The sequence below is a fragment of the Phyllobates terribilis genome, unplaced genomic scaffold, assembly GCF_046119375.1.
Source record: "Phyllobates terribilis strain yellow unplaced genomic scaffold, ASM4611937v1 Scaffold_1__5_contigs__length_1240528914, whole genome shotgun sequence".
Taxonomy (NCBI): Eukaryota; Metazoa; Chordata; class Amphibia; order Anura; family Dendrobatidae; genus Phyllobates; species Phyllobates terribilis.
In genome coordinates this window covers 534,715,996-534,731,201 of record NW_027362761.1, presented here as the reverse complement: position 1 = coordinate 534,731,201, position 15,206 = coordinate 534,715,996, and the positions used below count along the sequence as shown (strand labels likewise).

The 15,206-nt window shown below is 62.6% G+C and overlaps 14 non-coding genes across 14 annotated transcripts; all 14 read right to left on the bottom strand.

Moving 5' to 3' along the window:
• Positions 1–288: 288 nt before the first annotated feature.
• On the bottom strand, positions 289–452 carry LOC141174313 (U1 spliceosomal RNA). The gene has a single exon (XR_012252845.1). It is a non-coding gene; the product is annotated as a U1 spliceosomal RNA (small nuclear RNA).
• Positions 453–1,367: 915 nt separating this feature from the next.
• LOC141174360 (U1 spliceosomal RNA) lies at positions 1,368–1,531 on the bottom strand. Its single transcript, XR_012252857.1, has one exon. It is a non-coding gene; the product is annotated as a U1 spliceosomal RNA (small nuclear RNA).
• Positions 1,532–2,446: 915 nt separating this feature from the next.
• Positions 2,447–2,610, bottom strand: LOC141174054 (U1 spliceosomal RNA). Its single transcript, XR_012252761.1, has one exon. It is a non-coding gene; the product is annotated as a U1 spliceosomal RNA (small nuclear RNA).
• A 915-nt stretch (positions 2,611–3,525) lies between these two features.
• On the bottom strand, positions 3,526–3,689 carry LOC141174275 (U1 spliceosomal RNA). The gene has a single exon (XR_012252836.1). It is a non-coding gene; the product is annotated as a U1 spliceosomal RNA (small nuclear RNA).
• A 915-nt stretch (positions 3,690–4,604) lies between these two features.
• LOC141174344 (U1 spliceosomal RNA) lies at positions 4,605–4,768 on the bottom strand. The gene has a single exon (XR_012252853.1). It is a non-coding gene; the product is annotated as a U1 spliceosomal RNA (small nuclear RNA).
• Positions 4,769–5,683: 915 nt separating this feature from the next.
• LOC141174047 (U1 spliceosomal RNA) lies at positions 5,684–5,847 on the bottom strand. The gene has a single exon (XR_012252759.1). It is a non-coding gene; the product is annotated as a U1 spliceosomal RNA (small nuclear RNA).
• Positions 5,848–6,762: 915 nt separating this feature from the next.
• On the bottom strand, positions 6,763–6,926 carry LOC141174043 (U1 spliceosomal RNA). The gene has a single exon (XR_012252758.1). It is a non-coding gene; the product is annotated as a U1 spliceosomal RNA (small nuclear RNA).
• Positions 6,927–7,841: 915 nt separating this feature from the next.
• Positions 7,842–8,005, bottom strand: LOC141174034 (U1 spliceosomal RNA). Its single transcript, XR_012252756.1, has one exon. It is a non-coding gene; the product is annotated as a U1 spliceosomal RNA (small nuclear RNA).
• A 915-nt stretch (positions 8,006–8,920) lies between these two features.
• Positions 8,921–9,084, bottom strand: LOC141174247 (U1 spliceosomal RNA). The gene has a single exon (XR_012252831.1). It is a non-coding gene; the product is annotated as a U1 spliceosomal RNA (small nuclear RNA).
• Positions 9,085–9,999: 915 nt separating this feature from the next.
• Positions 10,000–10,163, bottom strand: LOC141174030 (U1 spliceosomal RNA). The gene has a single exon (XR_012252755.1). It is a non-coding gene; the product is annotated as a U1 spliceosomal RNA (small nuclear RNA).
• Positions 10,164–11,078: 915 nt separating this feature from the next.
• LOC141174028 (U1 spliceosomal RNA) lies at positions 11,079–11,242 on the bottom strand. The gene has a single exon (XR_012252754.1). It is a non-coding gene; the product is annotated as a U1 spliceosomal RNA (small nuclear RNA).
• A 915-nt stretch (positions 11,243–12,157) lies between these two features.
• LOC141174023 (U1 spliceosomal RNA) lies at positions 12,158–12,321 on the bottom strand. Its single transcript, XR_012252753.1, has one exon. It is a non-coding gene; the product is annotated as a U1 spliceosomal RNA (small nuclear RNA).
• Positions 12,322–13,236: 915 nt separating this feature from the next.
• LOC141174016 (U1 spliceosomal RNA) lies at positions 13,237–13,400 on the bottom strand. The gene has a single exon (XR_012252747.1). It is a non-coding gene; the product is annotated as a U1 spliceosomal RNA (small nuclear RNA).
• A 915-nt stretch (positions 13,401–14,315) lies between these two features.
• LOC141174010 (U1 spliceosomal RNA) lies at positions 14,316–14,479 on the bottom strand. The gene has a single exon (XR_012252742.1). It is a non-coding gene; the product is annotated as a U1 spliceosomal RNA (small nuclear RNA).
• Positions 14,480–15,206: the final 727 nt, after the last annotated feature.

Sequence of the window (15,206 nt, the reverse complement as noted above, 5' to 3'; positions counted from 1 at the left end):
CGACACCTGCAGAAGAGCAGAGGGAGCCATGTCGTCACCAAGTGAATGAGATGCAAACGAGCAGATCAATCCCCAGCAGCAGGCAGGGGGCGCCAAGTCCAACAAACAAAGCACAAAGCAAAGGCAAAAGGCCCCAAGCCAACAAAGAAGCAAGCAACTCGTCCCTTCTTAGCCAGGGCAGGGAGAAGGTGGCGGCGTAGGCCCACAAGGGGGAGCCAAAGGCCACGTCCACCTCTCCGAGCTTCTCATCATTCCCAAAGCACTGTTCTGTCATTGACCGGAGGAAATCAGGGGAAAGCGCAAACGCAGTCCCCCACTACCACAAATTATGCAGTCGAGTTTCCCGCATTTGGGGAAATCGCAGGAGTCAGCACACCCGGAGTGCAATGGATGAGCCTCACCCTGGGAGAACCACCTTAGTGATCATGGTATCTCCCCTGCCAGGTAAGTATGAGTTGGAGCCCGCCGGGCCGACGAGCGCCCCTCTGGCGCAGCCCCCCAGCATCGCGGAGTCTCGTGCACCAAAAGTAAGGGGTGGTGTGGCCCGGCGGCGCCTGCACGGACGCTCCCCGAGTGGGTGACGCCGGGCGCTCAAGGCGCAGCTGACGCCCCGTCCGTCCCCCAGAGTGCAGGCCGAGCTCAAGCGGAAAACCGTCCAAGATGCACAGCAGCAGCAGCCTGATCATTTGCATATAGGGGCGGCTGCTCCCAAGCACTACGTCGCTGCGGCCGGGAACAGGCAGGCAGCTAGAGCTCTGCAGCTGCCACCCTCTGCTGGCACCCTGTCGTGACTCACTCAGCTGCGGCCAGGAGGACGCACGGTGGAGGAGGCTCAAGGGCAGGCCCAGCAGCTGCTTCGGGTCGACCGACCGAACGGCAGACAGCTGTGCACCGGCGGGCCACTCACAACTCCAGCTCCGGCCGCGAGATGGGGACGCTGCAAGTGGCCACCCTTGAGCGTGCCTGCGCAGGAGGAGGCTTTCGGCCGCTCGCGCTCTCCCTGGAACACGGCGTTGCCTCGTGTGCTCCAAAGCATGCCTTTGGTTCGCTGCAAATCCAGCATGTTGGGGCGCTAGTCCCGACACCTGCAGAAGAGCAGAGGGAGCCATGTCGTCACCAAGTGAATGAGATGCAAACGAGCAGATCAATCCCCAGCAGCAGGCAGGGGGCGCCAAGTCCAACAAACAAAGCACAAAGCAAAGGCAAAAGGCCCCAAGCCAACAAAGAAGCAAGCAACTCGTCCCTTCTTAGCCAGGGCAGGGAGAAGGTGGCGGCGTAGGCCCACAAGGGGGAGCCAAAGGCCACGTCCACCTCTCCGAGCTTCTCATCATTCCCAAAGCACTGTTCTGTCATTGACCGGAGGAAATCAGGGGAAAGCGCGAATGCAGTCCCCCACTACCACAAATTATGCAGTCGAGTTTCCCGCATTTGGGGAAATCGCAGGGGTCAGCACACCCGGAGTGCAATGGATGAGCCTCACCCTGGGAGAACCACCTTAGTGATCATGGTATCTCCCCTGCCAGGTAAGTATGAGTTGGAGCCCGCCGGGCCGACGAGCGCCCCTCTGGCGCAGCCCCCCAGCATCGCGGAGTCTCGTGCACCAAAAGTAAGGGGTGGTGCGGCCCGGCGGCGCCTGCACGGACGCTCCCCGAGTGGGTGACGCCGGGCGCTCAAGGCGCAGCTGACGCCCCGTCTGTCCCCCAGAGGGCAGGCCGAGCTCAAGCGGAAAACCGTCCAAGATGCACAGCAGCAGCAGCCTGATCATTTGCATATAGGGGCGGCTGCTCCCAAGCACTACGTCGCTGCGGCCGGGAACAGGCAGGCAGCTAGAGCTCTGCAGCTGCCACCCTCTGCTGGCACCCTGTCGTGACTCACTCAGCTGCGGCCAGGAGGACGCACGGTGGAGGAGGCTCAAGGGCAGGCCCAGCAGCTGCTTCGGGTCGACCGACCGAACGGCAGACAGCTGTGCACCGGCGGGCCACTCACAACTCCAGCTCCGGCCGCGAGATGGGGACGCTGCAAGTGGCCACCCTTGAGCGTGCCTGCGCAGGAGGAGGCTTTCGGCCGCTCGCGCTCTCCCTGGAACACGGCGTTGCCTCGTGTGCTCCAAAGCATGCCTTTGGTTCGCTGCAAATCCAGCATGTTGGGGCGCTAGTCCCGACACCTGCAGAAGAGCAGAGGGAGCCATGTCGTCACCAAGTGAATGAGATGCAAACGAGCAGATCAATCCCCAGCAGCAGGCAGGGGGCGCCAAGTCCAACAAACAAAGCACAAAGCAAAGGCAAAAGGCCCCAAGCCAACAAAGAAGCAAGCAACTCGTCCCTTCTTAGCCAGGGCAGGGAGAAGGTGGCGGCGTAGGCCCACAAGGGGGAGCCAAAGGCCACGTCCACCTCTCCGAGCTTCTCATCATTCCCAAAGCACTGTTCTGTCATTGACCGGAGGAAATCAGGGGAAAGCGCGAACGCAGTCCCCCACTACCACAAATTATGCAGTCGAGTTTCCCGCATTTGGGGAAATCGCAGGGGTCAGCACACCCGGAGTGCAATGGATGAGCCTCACCCTGGGAGAACCACCTTAGTGATCATGGTATCTCCCCTGCCAGGTAAGTATGAGTTGGAGCCCGCCGGGCCGACGAGCGCCCCTCTGGCGCAGCCCCCCAGCATCGCGGAGTCTCGTGCACCAAAAGTAAGGGGTGGTGCGGCCCGGCGGCGCCTGCACGGACGCTCCCCGAGTGGGTGACGCCGGGCGCTCAAGGCGCAGCTGACGCCCCGTCTGTCCCCCAGAGGGCAGGCCGAGCTCAAGCGGAAAACCGTCCAAGATGCACAGCAGCAGCAGCCTGATCATTTGCATATAGGGGCGGCTGCTCCCAAGCACTACGTCGCTGCGGCCGGGAACAGGCAGGCAGCTAGAGCTCTGCAGCTGCCACCCTCTGCTGGCACCCTGTCGTGACTCACTCAGCTGCGGCCAGGAGGACGCACGGTGGAGGAGGCTCAAGGGCAGGCCCAGCAGCTGCTTCGGGTCGACCGACCGAACGGCAGACAGCTGTGCACCGGCGGGCCACTCACAACTCCAGCTCCGGCCGCGAGATGGGGACGCTGCAAGTGGCCACCCTTGAGCGTGCCTGCGCAGGAGGAGGCTTTCGGCCGCTCGCGCTCTCCCTGGAACACGGCGTTGCCTCGTGTGCTCCAAAGCATGCCTTTGGTTCGCTGCAAATCCAGCATGTTGGGGCGCTAGTCCCGACACCTGCAGAAGAGCAGAGGGAGCCATGTCGTCACCAAGTGAATGAGATGCAAACGAGCAGATCAATCCCCAGCAGCAGGCAGGGGGCGCCAAGTCCAACAAACAAAGCACAAAGCAAAGGCAAAAGGCCCCAAGCCAACAAAGAAGCAAGCAACTCGTCCCTTCTTAGCCAGGGCAGGGAGAAGGTGGCGGCGTAGGCCCACAAGGGGGAGCCAAAGGCCACGTCCACCTCTCCGAGCTTCTCATCATTCCCAAAGCACTGTTCTGTCATTGACCGGAGGAAATCAGGGGAAAGCACGAACGCAGTCCCCCACTACCACAAATTATGCAGTCGAGTTTCCCGCATTTGGGGAAATCGCAGGGGTCAGCACACCCGGAGTGCAATGGATGAGCCTCACCCTGGGAGAACCACCTTAGTGATCATGGTATCTCCCCTGCCAGGTAAGTATGAGTTGGAGCCCGCCGGGCCGACGAGCGCCCCTCTGGCGCAGCCCCCCAGCATCGCGGAGTCTCGTGCACCAAAAGTAAGGGGTGGTGTGGCCCGGCGGCGCCTGCACGGACGCTCCCCGAGTGGGTGACGCCGGGCGCTCAAGGCGCAGCTGACGCCCCGTCTGTCCCCCAGAGGGCAGGCCGAGCTCAAGCGGAAAACCGTCCAAGATGCACAGCAGCAGCAGCCTGATCATTTGCATATAGGGGCGGCTGCTCCCAAGCACTACGTCGCTGCGGCCGGGAACAGGCAGGCAGCTAGAGCTCTGCAGCTGCCACCCTCTGCTGGCACCCTGTCGTGACTCACTCAGCTGCGGCCAGGAGGACGCACGGTGGAGGAGGCTCAAGGGCAGGCCCAGCAGCTGCTTCGGGTCGACCGACCGAACGGCAGACAGCTGTGCACCGGCGGGCCACTCACAACTCCAGCTCCGGCCGCGAGATGGGGACGCTGCAAGTGGCCACCCTTGAGCGTGCCTGCGCAGGAGGAGGCTTTCGGCCGCTCGCGCTCTCCCTGGAACACGGCGTTGCCTCGTGTGCTCCAAAGCATGCCTTTGGTTCGCTGCAAATCCAGCATGTTGGGGCGCTAGTCCCGACACCTGCAGAAGAGCAGAGGGAGCCATGTCGTCACCAAGTGAATGAGATGCAAACGAGCAGATCAATCCCCAGCAGCAGGCAGGGGGCGCCAAGTCCAACAAACAAAGCACAAAGCAAAGGCAAAAGGCCCCAAGCCAACAAAGAAGCAAGCAACTCGTCCCTTCTTAGCCAGGGCAGGGAGAAGGTGGCGGCGTAGGCCCACAAGGGGGAGCCAAAGGCCACGTCCACCTCTCCGAGCTTCTCATCATTCCCAAAGCACTGTTCTGTCATTGACCGGAGGAAATCAGGGGAAAGCGCGAACGCAGTCCCCCACTACCACAAATTATGCAGTTGAGTTTCCCGCATTTGGGGAAATCGCAGGGGTCAGCACACCCGGAGTGCAATGGATGAGCCTCACCCTGGGAGAACCACCTTAGTGATCATGGTATCTCCCCTGCCAGGTAAGTATGAGTTGGAGCCCGCCGGGCCGACGAGCGCCCCTCTGGCGCAGCCCCCCAGCATCGCGGAGTCTCGTGCACCAAAAGTAAGGGGTGGTGTGGCCCGGCGGCGCCTGCACGGACGCTCCCCGAGTGGGTGACGCCGGGCGCTCAAGGCGCAGCTGACGCCCCGTCTGTCCCCCAGAGGGCAGGCCGAGCTCAAGCGGAAAACCGTCCAAGATGCACAGCAGCAGCAGCCTGATCATTTGCATATAGGGGCGGCTGCTCCCAAGCACTACGTCGCTGCGGCCGGGAACAGGCAGGCAGCTAGAGCTCTGCAGCTGCCACCCTCTGCTGGCACCCTGTCGTGACTCACTCAGCTGCGGCCAGGAGGACGCACGGTGGAGGAGGCTCAAGGGCAGGCCCAGCAGCTGCTTCGGGTCGACCGACCGAACGGCAGACAGCTGTGCACCGGCGGGCCACTCACAACTCCAGCTCCGGCCGCGAGATGGGGACGCTGCAAGTGGCCACCCTTGAGCGTGCCTGCGCAGGAGGAGGCTTTCGGCCGCTCGCGCTCTCCCTGGAACACGGCGTTGCCTCGTGTGCTCCAAAGCATGCCTTTGGTTCGCTGCAAATCCAGCATGTTGGGGCGCTAGTCCCGACACCTGCAGAAGAGCAGAGGGAGCCATGTCGTCACCAAGTGAATGAGATGCAAACGAGCAGATCAATCCCCAGCAGCAGGCAGGGGGCGCCAAGTCCAACAAACAAAGCACAAAGCAAAGGCAAAAGGCCCCAAGCCAACAAAGAAGCAAGCAACTCGTCCCTTCTTAGCCAGGGCAGGGAGAAGGTGGCGGCGTAGGCCCACAAGGGGGAGCCAAAGGCCACGTCCACCTCTCCGAGCTTCTCATCATTCCCAAAGCACTGTTCTGTCATTGACCGGAGGAAATCAGGGGAAAGCGCGAACGCAGTCCCCCACTACCACAAATTATGCAGTCGAGTTTCCCGCATTTGGGGAAATCGCAGGGGTCAGCACACCCGGAGTGCAATGGATGAGCCTCACCCTGGGAGAACCACCTTAGTGATCATGGTATCTCCCCTGCCAGGTAAGTATGAGTTGGAGCCCGCCGGGCCGACGAGCGCCCCTCTGGCGCAGCCCCCCAGCATCGCGGAGTCTCGTGCACCAAAAGTAAGGGGTGGTGTGGCCCGGCGGCGCCTGCACGGACGCTCCCCGAGTGGGTGACGCCGGGCGCTCAAGGCGCAGCTGACGCCCCGTCTGTCCCCCAGAGGGCAGGCCGAGCTCAAGCGGAAAACCGTCCAAGATGCACAGCAGCAGCAGCCTGATCATTTGCATATAGGGGCGGCTGCTCCCAAGCACTACGTCGCTGCGGCCGGGAACAGGCAGGCAGCTAGAGCTCTGCAGCTGCCACCCTCTGCTGGCACCCTGTCGTGACTCACTCAGCTGCGGCCAGGAGGACGCACGGTGGAGGAGGCTCAAGGGCAGGCCCAGCAGCTGCTTCGGGTCGACCGACCGAACGGCAGACAGCTGTGCACCGGCGGGCCACTCACAACTCCAGCTCCGGCCGCGAGATGGGGACGCTGCAAGTGGCCACCCTTGAGCGTGCCTGCGCAGGAGGAGGCTTTCGGCCGCTCGCGCTCTCCCTGGAACACGGCGTTGCCTCGTGTGCTCCAAAGCATGCCTTTGGTTCGCTGCAAATCCAGCATGTTGGGGCGCTAGTCCCGACACCTGCAGAAGAGCAGAGGGAGCCATGTCGTCACCAAGTGAATGAGATGCAAACGAGCAGATCAATCCCCAGCAGCAGGCAGGGGGCGCCAAGTCCAACAAACAAAGCACAAAGCAAAGGCAAAAGGCCCCAAGCCAACAAAGAAGCAAGCAACTCGTCCCTTCTTAGCCAGGGCAGGGAGAAGGTGGCGGCGTAGGCCCACAAGGGGGAGCCAAAGGCCACGTCCACCTCTCCGAGCTTCTCATCATTCCCAAAGCACTGTTCTGTCATTGACCGGAGGAAATCAGGGGAAAGCGCGAACGCAGTCCCCCACTACCACAAATTATGCAGTCGAGTTTCCCGCATTTGGGGAAATCGCAGGGGTCAGCACACCCGGAGTGCAATGGATGAGCCTCACCCTGGGAGAACCACCTTAGTGATCATGGTATCTCCCCTGCCAGGTAAGTATGAGTTGGAGCCCGCCGGGCCGACGAGCGCCCCTCTGGCGCAGCCCCCCAGCATCGCGGAGTCTCGTGCACCAAAAGTAAGGGGTGGTGTGGCCCGGCGGCGCCTGCACGGACGCTCCCCGAGTGGGTGACGCCGGGCGCTCAAGGCGCAGCTGACGCCCCGTCTGTCCCCCAGAGGGCAGGCCGAGCTCAAGCGGAAAACCGTCCAAGATGCACAGCAGCAGCAGCCTGATCATTTGCATATAGGGGCGGCTGCTCCCAAGCACTACGTCGCTGCGGCCGGGAACAGGCAGGCAGCTAGAGCTCTGCAGCTGCCACCCTCTGCTGGCACCCTGTCGTGACTCACTCAGCTGCGGCCAGGAGGACGCACGGTGGAGGAGGCTCAAGGGCAGGCCCAGCAGCTGCTTCGGGTCGACCGACCGAACGGCAGACAGCTGTGCACCGGCGGGCCACTCACAACTCCAGCTCCGGCCGCGAGATGGGGACGCTGCAAGTGGCCACCCTTGAGCGTGCCTGCGCAGGAGGAGGCTTTCGGCCGCTCGCGCTCTCCCTGGAACACGGCGTTGCCTCGTGTGCTCCAAAGCATGCCTTTGGTTCGCTGCAAATCCAGCATGTTGGGGCGCTAGTCCCGACACCTGCAGAAGAGCAGAGGGAGCCATGTCGTCACCAAGTGAATGAGATGCAAACGAGCAGATCAATCCCCAGCAGCAGGCAGGGGGCGCCAAGTCCAACAAACAAAGCACAAAGCAAAGGCAAAAGGCCCCAAGCCAACAAAGAAGCAAGCAACTCGTCCCTTCTTAGCCAGGGCAGGGAGAAGGTGGCGGCGTAGGCCCACAAGGGGGAGCCAAAGGCCACGTCCACCTCTCCGAGCTTCTCATCATTCCCAAAGCACTGTTCTGTCATTGACCGGAGGAAATCAGGGGAAAGCGCGAACGCAGTCCCCCACTACCACAAATTATGCAGTCGAGTTTCCCGCATTTGGGGAAATCGCAGGGGTCAGCACACCCGGAGTGCAATGGATGAGCCTCACCCTGGGAGAACCACCTTAGTGATCATGGTATCTCCCCTGCCAGGTAAGTATGAGTTGGAGCCCGCCGGGCCGACGAGCGCCCCTCTGGCGCAGCCCCCCAGCATCGCGGAGTCTCGTGCACCAAAAGTAAGGGGTGGTGTGGCCCGGCGGCGCCTGCACGGACGCTCCCCGAGTGGGTGACGCCGGGCGCTCAAGGCGCAGCTGACGCCCCGTCTGTCCCCCAGAGGGCAGGCCGAGCTCAAGCGGAAAACCGTCCAAGATGCACAGCAGCAGCAGCCTGATCATTTGCATATAGGGGCGGCTGCTCCCAAGCACTACGTCGCTGCGGCCGGGAACAGGCAGGCAGCTAGAGCTCTGCAGCTGCCACCCTCTGCTGGCACCCTGTCGTGACTCACTCAGCTGCGGCCAGGAGGACGCACGGTGGAGGAGGCTCAAGGGCAGGCCCAGCAGCTGCTTCGGGTCGACCGACCGAACGGCAGACAGCTGTGCACCGGCGGGCCACTCACAACTCCAGCTCCGGCCGCGAGATGGGGACGCTGCAAGTGGCCACCCTTGAGCGTGCCTGCGCAGGAGGAGGCTTTCGGCCGCTCGCGCTCTCCCTGGAACACGGCGTTGCCTCGTGTGCTCCAAAGCATGCCTTTGGTTCGCTGCAAATCCAGCATGTTGGGGCGCTAGTCCCGACACCTGCAGAAGAGCAGAGGGAGCCATGTCGTCACCAAGTGAATGAGATGCAAACGAGCAGATCAATCCCCAGCAGCAGGCAGGGGGCGCCAAGTCCAACAAACAAAGCACAAAGCAAAGGCAAAAGGCCCCAAGCCAACAAAGAAGCAAGCAACTCGTCCCTTCTTAGCCAGGGCAGGGAGAAGGTGGCGGCGTAGGCCCACAAGGGGGAGCCAAAGGCCACGTCCACCTCTCCGAGCTTCTCATCATTCCCAAAGCACTGTTCTGTCATTGACCGGAGGAAATCAGGGGAAAGCGCGAACGCAGTCCCCCACTACCACAAATTATGCAGTCGAGTTTCCCGCATTTGGGGAAATCACAGGGGTCAGCACACCCGGAGTGCAATGGATGAGCCTCACCCTGGGAGAACCACCTTAGTGATCATGGTATCTCCCCTGCCAGGTAAGTATGAGTTGGAGCCCGCCGGGCCGACGAGCGCCCCTCTGGCGCAGCCCCCCAGCATCGCGGAGTCTCGTGCACCAAAAGTAAGGGGTGGTGTGGCCCGGCGGCGCCTGCACGGACGCTCCCCGAGTGGGTGACGCCGGGCGCTCAAGGCGCAGCTGACGCCCCGTCTGTCCCCCAGAGGGCAGGCCGAGCTCAAGCGGAAAACCGTCCAAGATGCACAGCAGCAGCAGCCTGATCATTTGCATATAGGGGCGGCTGCTCCCAAGCACTACGTCGCTGCGGCCGGGAACAGGCAGGCAGCTAGAGCTCTGCAGCTGCCACCCTCTGCTGGCACCCTGTCGTGACTCACTCAGCTGCGGCCAGGAGGACGCACGGTGGAGGAGGCTCAAGGGCAGGCCCAGCAGCTGCTTCGGGTCGACCGACCGAACGGCAGACAGCTGTGCACCGGCGGGCCACTCACAACTCCAGCTCCGGCCGCGAGATGGGGACGCTGCAAGTGGCCACCCTTGAGCGTGCCTGCGCAGGAGGAGGCTTTCGGCCGCTCGCGCTCTCCCTGGAACACGGCGTTGCCTCGTGTGCTCCAAAGCATGCCTTTGGTTCGCTGCAAATCCAGCATGTTGGGGCGCTAGTCCCGACACCTGCAGAAGAGCAGAGGGAGCCATGTCGTCACCAAGTGAATGAGATGCAAACGAGCAGATCAATCCCCAGCAGCAGGCAGGGGGCGCCAAGTCCAACAAACAAAGCACAAAGCAAAGGCAAAAGGCCCCAAGCCAACAAAGAAGCAAGCAACTCGTCCCTTCTTAGCCAGGGCAGGGAGAAGGTGGCGGCGTAGGCCCACAAGGGGGAGCCAAAGGCCACGTCCACCTCTCCGAGCTTCTCATCATTCCCAAAGCACTGTTCTGTCATTGACCGGAGGAAATCAGGGGAAAGCGCGAACGCAGTCCCCCACTACCACAAATTATGCAGTCGAGTTTCCCGCATTTGGGGAAATCGCAGGGGTCAGCACACCCGGAGTGCAATGGATGAGCCTCACCCTGGGAGAACCACCTTAGTGATCATGGTATCTCCCCTGCCAGGTAAGTATGAGTTGGAGCCCGCCGGGCCGACGAGCGCCCCTCTGGCGCAGCCCCCCAGCATCGCGGAGTCTCGTGCACCAAAAGTAAGGGGTGGTGTGGCCCGGCGGCGCCTGCACGGACGCTCCCCGAGTGGGTGACGCCGGGCGCTCAAGGCGCAGCTGACGCCCCGTCTGTCCCCCAGAGGGCAGGCCGAGCTCAAGCGGAAAACCGTCCAAGATGCACAGCAGCAGCAGCCTGATCATTTGCATATAGGGGCGGCTGCTCCCAAGCACTACGTCGCTGCGGCCGGGAACAGGCAGGCAGCTAGAGCTCTGCAGCTGCCACCCTCTGCTGGCACCCTGTCGTGACTCACTCAGCTGCGGCCAGGAGGACGCACGGTGGAGGAGGCTCAAGGGCAGGCCCAGCAGCTGCTTCGGGTCGACCGACCGAACGGCAGACAGCTGTGCACCGGCGGGCCACTCACAACTCCAGCTCCGGCCGCGAGATGGGGACGCTGCAAGTGGCCACCCTTGAGCGTGCCTGCGCAGGAGGAGGCTTTCGGCCGCTCGCGCTCTCCCTGGAACACGGCGTTGCCTCGTGTGCTCCAAAGCATGCCTTTGGTTCGCTGCAAATCCAGCATGTTGGGGCGCTAGTCCCGACACCTGCAGAAGAGCAGAGGGAGCCATGTCGTCACCAAGTGAATGAGATGCAAACGAGCAGATCAATCCCCAGCAGCAGGCAGGGGGCGCCAAGTCCAACAAACAAAGCACAAAGCAAAGGCAAAAGGCCCCAAGCCAACAAAGAAGCAAGCAACTCGTCCCTTCTTAGCCAGGGCAGGGAGAAGGTGGCGGCGTAGGCCCACAAGGGGGAGCCAAAGGCCACGTCCACCTCTCCGAGCTTCTCATCATTCCCAAAGCACTGTTCTGTCATTGACCGGAGGAAATCAGGGGAAAGCGCGAACGCAGTCCCCCACTACCACAAATTATGCAGTCGAGTTTCCCGCATTTGGGGAAATCGCAGGGGTCAGCACACCCGGAGTGCAATGGATGAGCCTCACCCTGGGAGAACCACCTTAGTGATCATGGTATCTCCCCTGCCAGGTAAGTATGAGTTGGAGCCCGCCGGGCCGACGAGCGCCCCTCTGGCGCAGCCCCCCAGCATCGCGGAGTCTCGTGCACCAAAAGTAAGGGGTGGTGTGGCCCGGCGGCGCCTGCACGGACGCTCCCCGAGTGGGTGACGCCGGGCGCTCAAGGCGCAGCTGACGCCCCGTCTGTCCCCCAGAGGGCAGGCCGAGCTCAAGCGGAAAACCGTCCAAGATGCACAGCAGCAGCAGCCTGATCATTTGCATATAGGGGCGGCTGCTCCCAAGCACTACGTCGCTGCGGCCGGGAACAGGCAGGCAGCTAGAGCTCTGCAGCTGCCACCCTCTGCTGGCACCCTGTCGTGACTCACTCAGCTGCGGCCAGGAGGACGCACGGTGGAGGAGGCTCAAGGGCAGGCCCAGCAGCTGCTTCGGGTCGACCGACCGAACGGCAGACAGCTGTGCACCGGCGGGCCACTCACAACTCCAGCTCCGGCCGCGAGATGGGGACGCTGCAAGTGGCCACCCTTGAGCGTGCCTGCGCAGGAGGAGGCTTTCGGCCGCTCGCGCTCTCCCTGGAACACGGCGTTGCCTCGTGTGCTCCAAAGCATGCCTTTGGTTCGCTGCAAATCCAGCATGTTGGGGCGCTAGTCCCGACACCTGCAGAAGAGCAGAGGGAGCCATGTCGTCACCAAGTGAATGAGATGCAAACGAGCAGATCAATCCCCAGCAGCAGGCAGGGGGCGCCAAGTCCAACAAACAAAGCACAAAGCAAAGGCAAAAGGCCCCAAGCCAACAAAGAAGCAAGCAACTCGTCCCTTCTTAGCCAGGGCAGGGAGAAGGTGGCGGCGTAGGCCCACAAGGGGGAGCCAAAGGCCACGTCCACCTCTCCGAGCTTCTCATCATTCCCAAAGCACTGTTCTGTCATTGACCGGAGGAAATCAGGGGAAAGCGCGAACGCAGTCCCCCACTACCACAAATTATGCAGTCGAGTTTCCCGCATTTGGGGAAATCGCAGGGGTCAGCACACCCGGAGTGCAATGGATGAGCCTCACCCTGGGAGAACCACCTTAGTGATCATGGTATCTCCCCTGCCAGGTAAGTATGAGTTGGAGCCCGCCGGGCCGACGAGCGCCCCTCTGGCGCAGCCCCCCAGCATCGCGGAGTCTCGTGCACCAAAAGTAAGGGGTGGTGTGGCCCGGCGGCGCCTGCACGGACGCTCCCCGAGTGGGTGACGCCGGGCGCTCAAGGCGCAGCTGACGCCCCGTCTGTCCCCCAGAGGGCAGGCCGAGCTCAAGCGGAAAACCGTCCAAGATGCACAGCAGCAGCAGCCTGATCATTTGCATATAGGGGCGGCTGCTCCCAAGCACTACGTCGCTGCGGCCGGGAACAGGCAGGCAGCTAGAGCTCTGCAGCTGCCACCCTCTGCTGGCACCCTGTCGTGACTCACTCAGCTGCGGCCAGGAGGACGCACGGTGGAGGAGGCTCAAGGGCAGGCCCAGCAGCTGCTTCGGGTCGACCGACCGAACGACAGACAGCTGTGCACCGGCGGGCCACTCACAACTCCAGCTCCGGCCGCGAGATGGGGACGCTGCAAGTGGCCACCCTTGAGCGTGCCTGCGCAGGAGGAGGCTTTCGGCCGCTCGCGCTCTCCCTGGAACACGGCGTTGCCTCGTGTGCTCCAAAGCATGCCTTTGGTTCGCTGCAAATCCAGCATGTTGGGGCGCTAGTCCCGACACCTGCAGAAGAGCAGAGGGAGCCATGTCGTCACCAAGTGAATGAGATGCAAACGAGCAGATCAATCCCCAGCAGCAGGCAGGGGGCGCCAAGTCCAACAAACAAAGCACAAAGCAAAGGCAAAAGGCCCCAAGCCAACAAAGAAGCAAGCAACTCGTCCCTTCTTAGCCAGGGCAGGGAGAAGGTGGCGGCGTAGGCCCACAAGGGGGAGCCAAAGGCCACGTCCACCTCTCCGAGCTTCTCATCATTCCCAAAGCACTGTTCTGTCATTGACCGGAGGAAATCAGGGGAAAGCGCGAACGCAGTCCCCCACTACCACAAATTATGCAGTCGAGTTTCCCGCATTTGGGGAAATCGCAGGGGTCAGCACACCCGGAGTGCAATGGATGAGCCTCACCCTGGGAGAACCACCTTAGTGATCATGGTATCTCCCCTGCCAGGTAAGTATGAGTTGGAGCCCGCCGGGCCGACGAGCGCCCCTCTGGCGCAGCCCCCCAGCATCGCGGAGTCTCGTGCACCAAAAGTAAGGGGTGGTGTGGCCCGGCGGCGCCTGCACGGACGCTCCCCGAGTGGGTGACGCCGGGCGCTCAAGGCGCAGCTGACGCCCCGTCTGTCCCCCAGAGGGCAGGCCGAGCTCAAGCGGAAAACCGTCCAAGATGCACAGCAGCAGCAGCCTGATCATTTGCATATAGGGGCGGCTGCTCCCAAGCACTACGTCGCTGCGGCCGGGAACAGGCAGGCAGCTAGAGCTCTGCAGCTGCCACCCTCTGCTGGCACCCTGTCGTGACTCACTCAGCTGCGGCCAGGAGGACGCACGGTGGAGGAGGCTCAAGGGCAGGCCCAGCAGCTGCTTCGGGTCGACCGACCGAACGGCAGACAGCTGTGCACCGGCGGGCCACTCACAACTCCAGCTCCGGCCGCGAGATGGGGACGCTGCAAGTGGCCACCCTTGAGCGTGCCTGCGCAGGAGGAGGCTTTCGGCCGCTCGCGCTCTCCCTGGAACACGGCGTTGCCTCGTGTGCTCCAAAGCATGCCTTTGGTTCGCTGCAAATCCAGCATGTTGGGGCGCTAGTCCCGACACCTGCAGAAGAGCAGAGGGAGCCATGTCGTCACCAAGTGAATGAGATGCAAACGAGCAGATCAATCCCCAGCAGCAGGCAGGGGGCGCCAAGTCCAACAAACAAAGCACAAAGCAAAGGCAAAAGGCCCCAAGCCAACAAAGAAGCAAGCAACTCGTCCCTTCTTAGCCAGGGCAGGGAGAAGGTGGCGGCGTAGGCCCACAAGGGGGAGCCAAAGGCCACGTCCACCTCTCCGAGCTTCTCATCATTCCCAAAGCACTGTTCTGTCATTGACCGGAGGAAATCAGGGGAAAGCGCGAACGCAGTCCCCCACTACCACAAATTATGCAGTCGAGTTTCCCGCATTTGGGGAAATCGCAGGGGTCAGCACACCCGGAGTGCAATGGATGAGCCTCACCCTGGGAGAACCACCTTAGTGATCATGGTATCTCCCCTGCCAGGTAAGTATGAGTTGGAGCCCGCCGGGCCGACGAGCGCCCCTCTGGCGCAGCCCCCCAGCATCGCGGAGTCTCGTGCACCAAAAGTAAGGGGTGGTGTGGCCCGGCGGCGCCTGCACGGACGCTCCCCGAGTGGGTGACGCCGGGCGCTCAAGGCGCAGCTGACGCCCCGTCTGTCCCCCAGAGGGCAGGCCGAGCTCAAGCGGAAAACCGTCCAAGATGCACAGCAGCAGCAGCCTGATCATTTGCATATAGGGGCGGCTGCTCCCAAGCACTACGTCGCTGCGGCCGGGAACAGGCAGGCAGCTAGAGCTCTGCAGCTGCCACCCTCTGCTGGCACCCTGTCGTGACTCACTCAGCTGCGGCCAGGAGGACGCACGGTGGAGGAGGCTCAAGGGCAGGCCCAGCAGCTGCTTCGGGTCGACCGACCGAACGGCAGACAGCTGTGCACCGGCGGGCCACTCACAACTCCAGCTCCGGCCGCGAGATGGGGACGCTGCAAGTGGCCACCCTTGAGCGTGCCTGCGCAGGAGGAGGCTTTCGGCCGCTCGCGCTCTCCCTGGAACACGGCGTTGCCTCGTGTGCTCCAAAGCATGCCTTTGGTTCGCTGCAAATCCAGCATGTTGGGGCGCTAGTCCCGACACCTGCAGAAGAGCAGAGGGAGCCATGTCGTCACCAAGTGAATGAGATGCAAACGAGCAGATCAATCCCCAGCAGCAGGCAGGGGGCGCCAAGTCC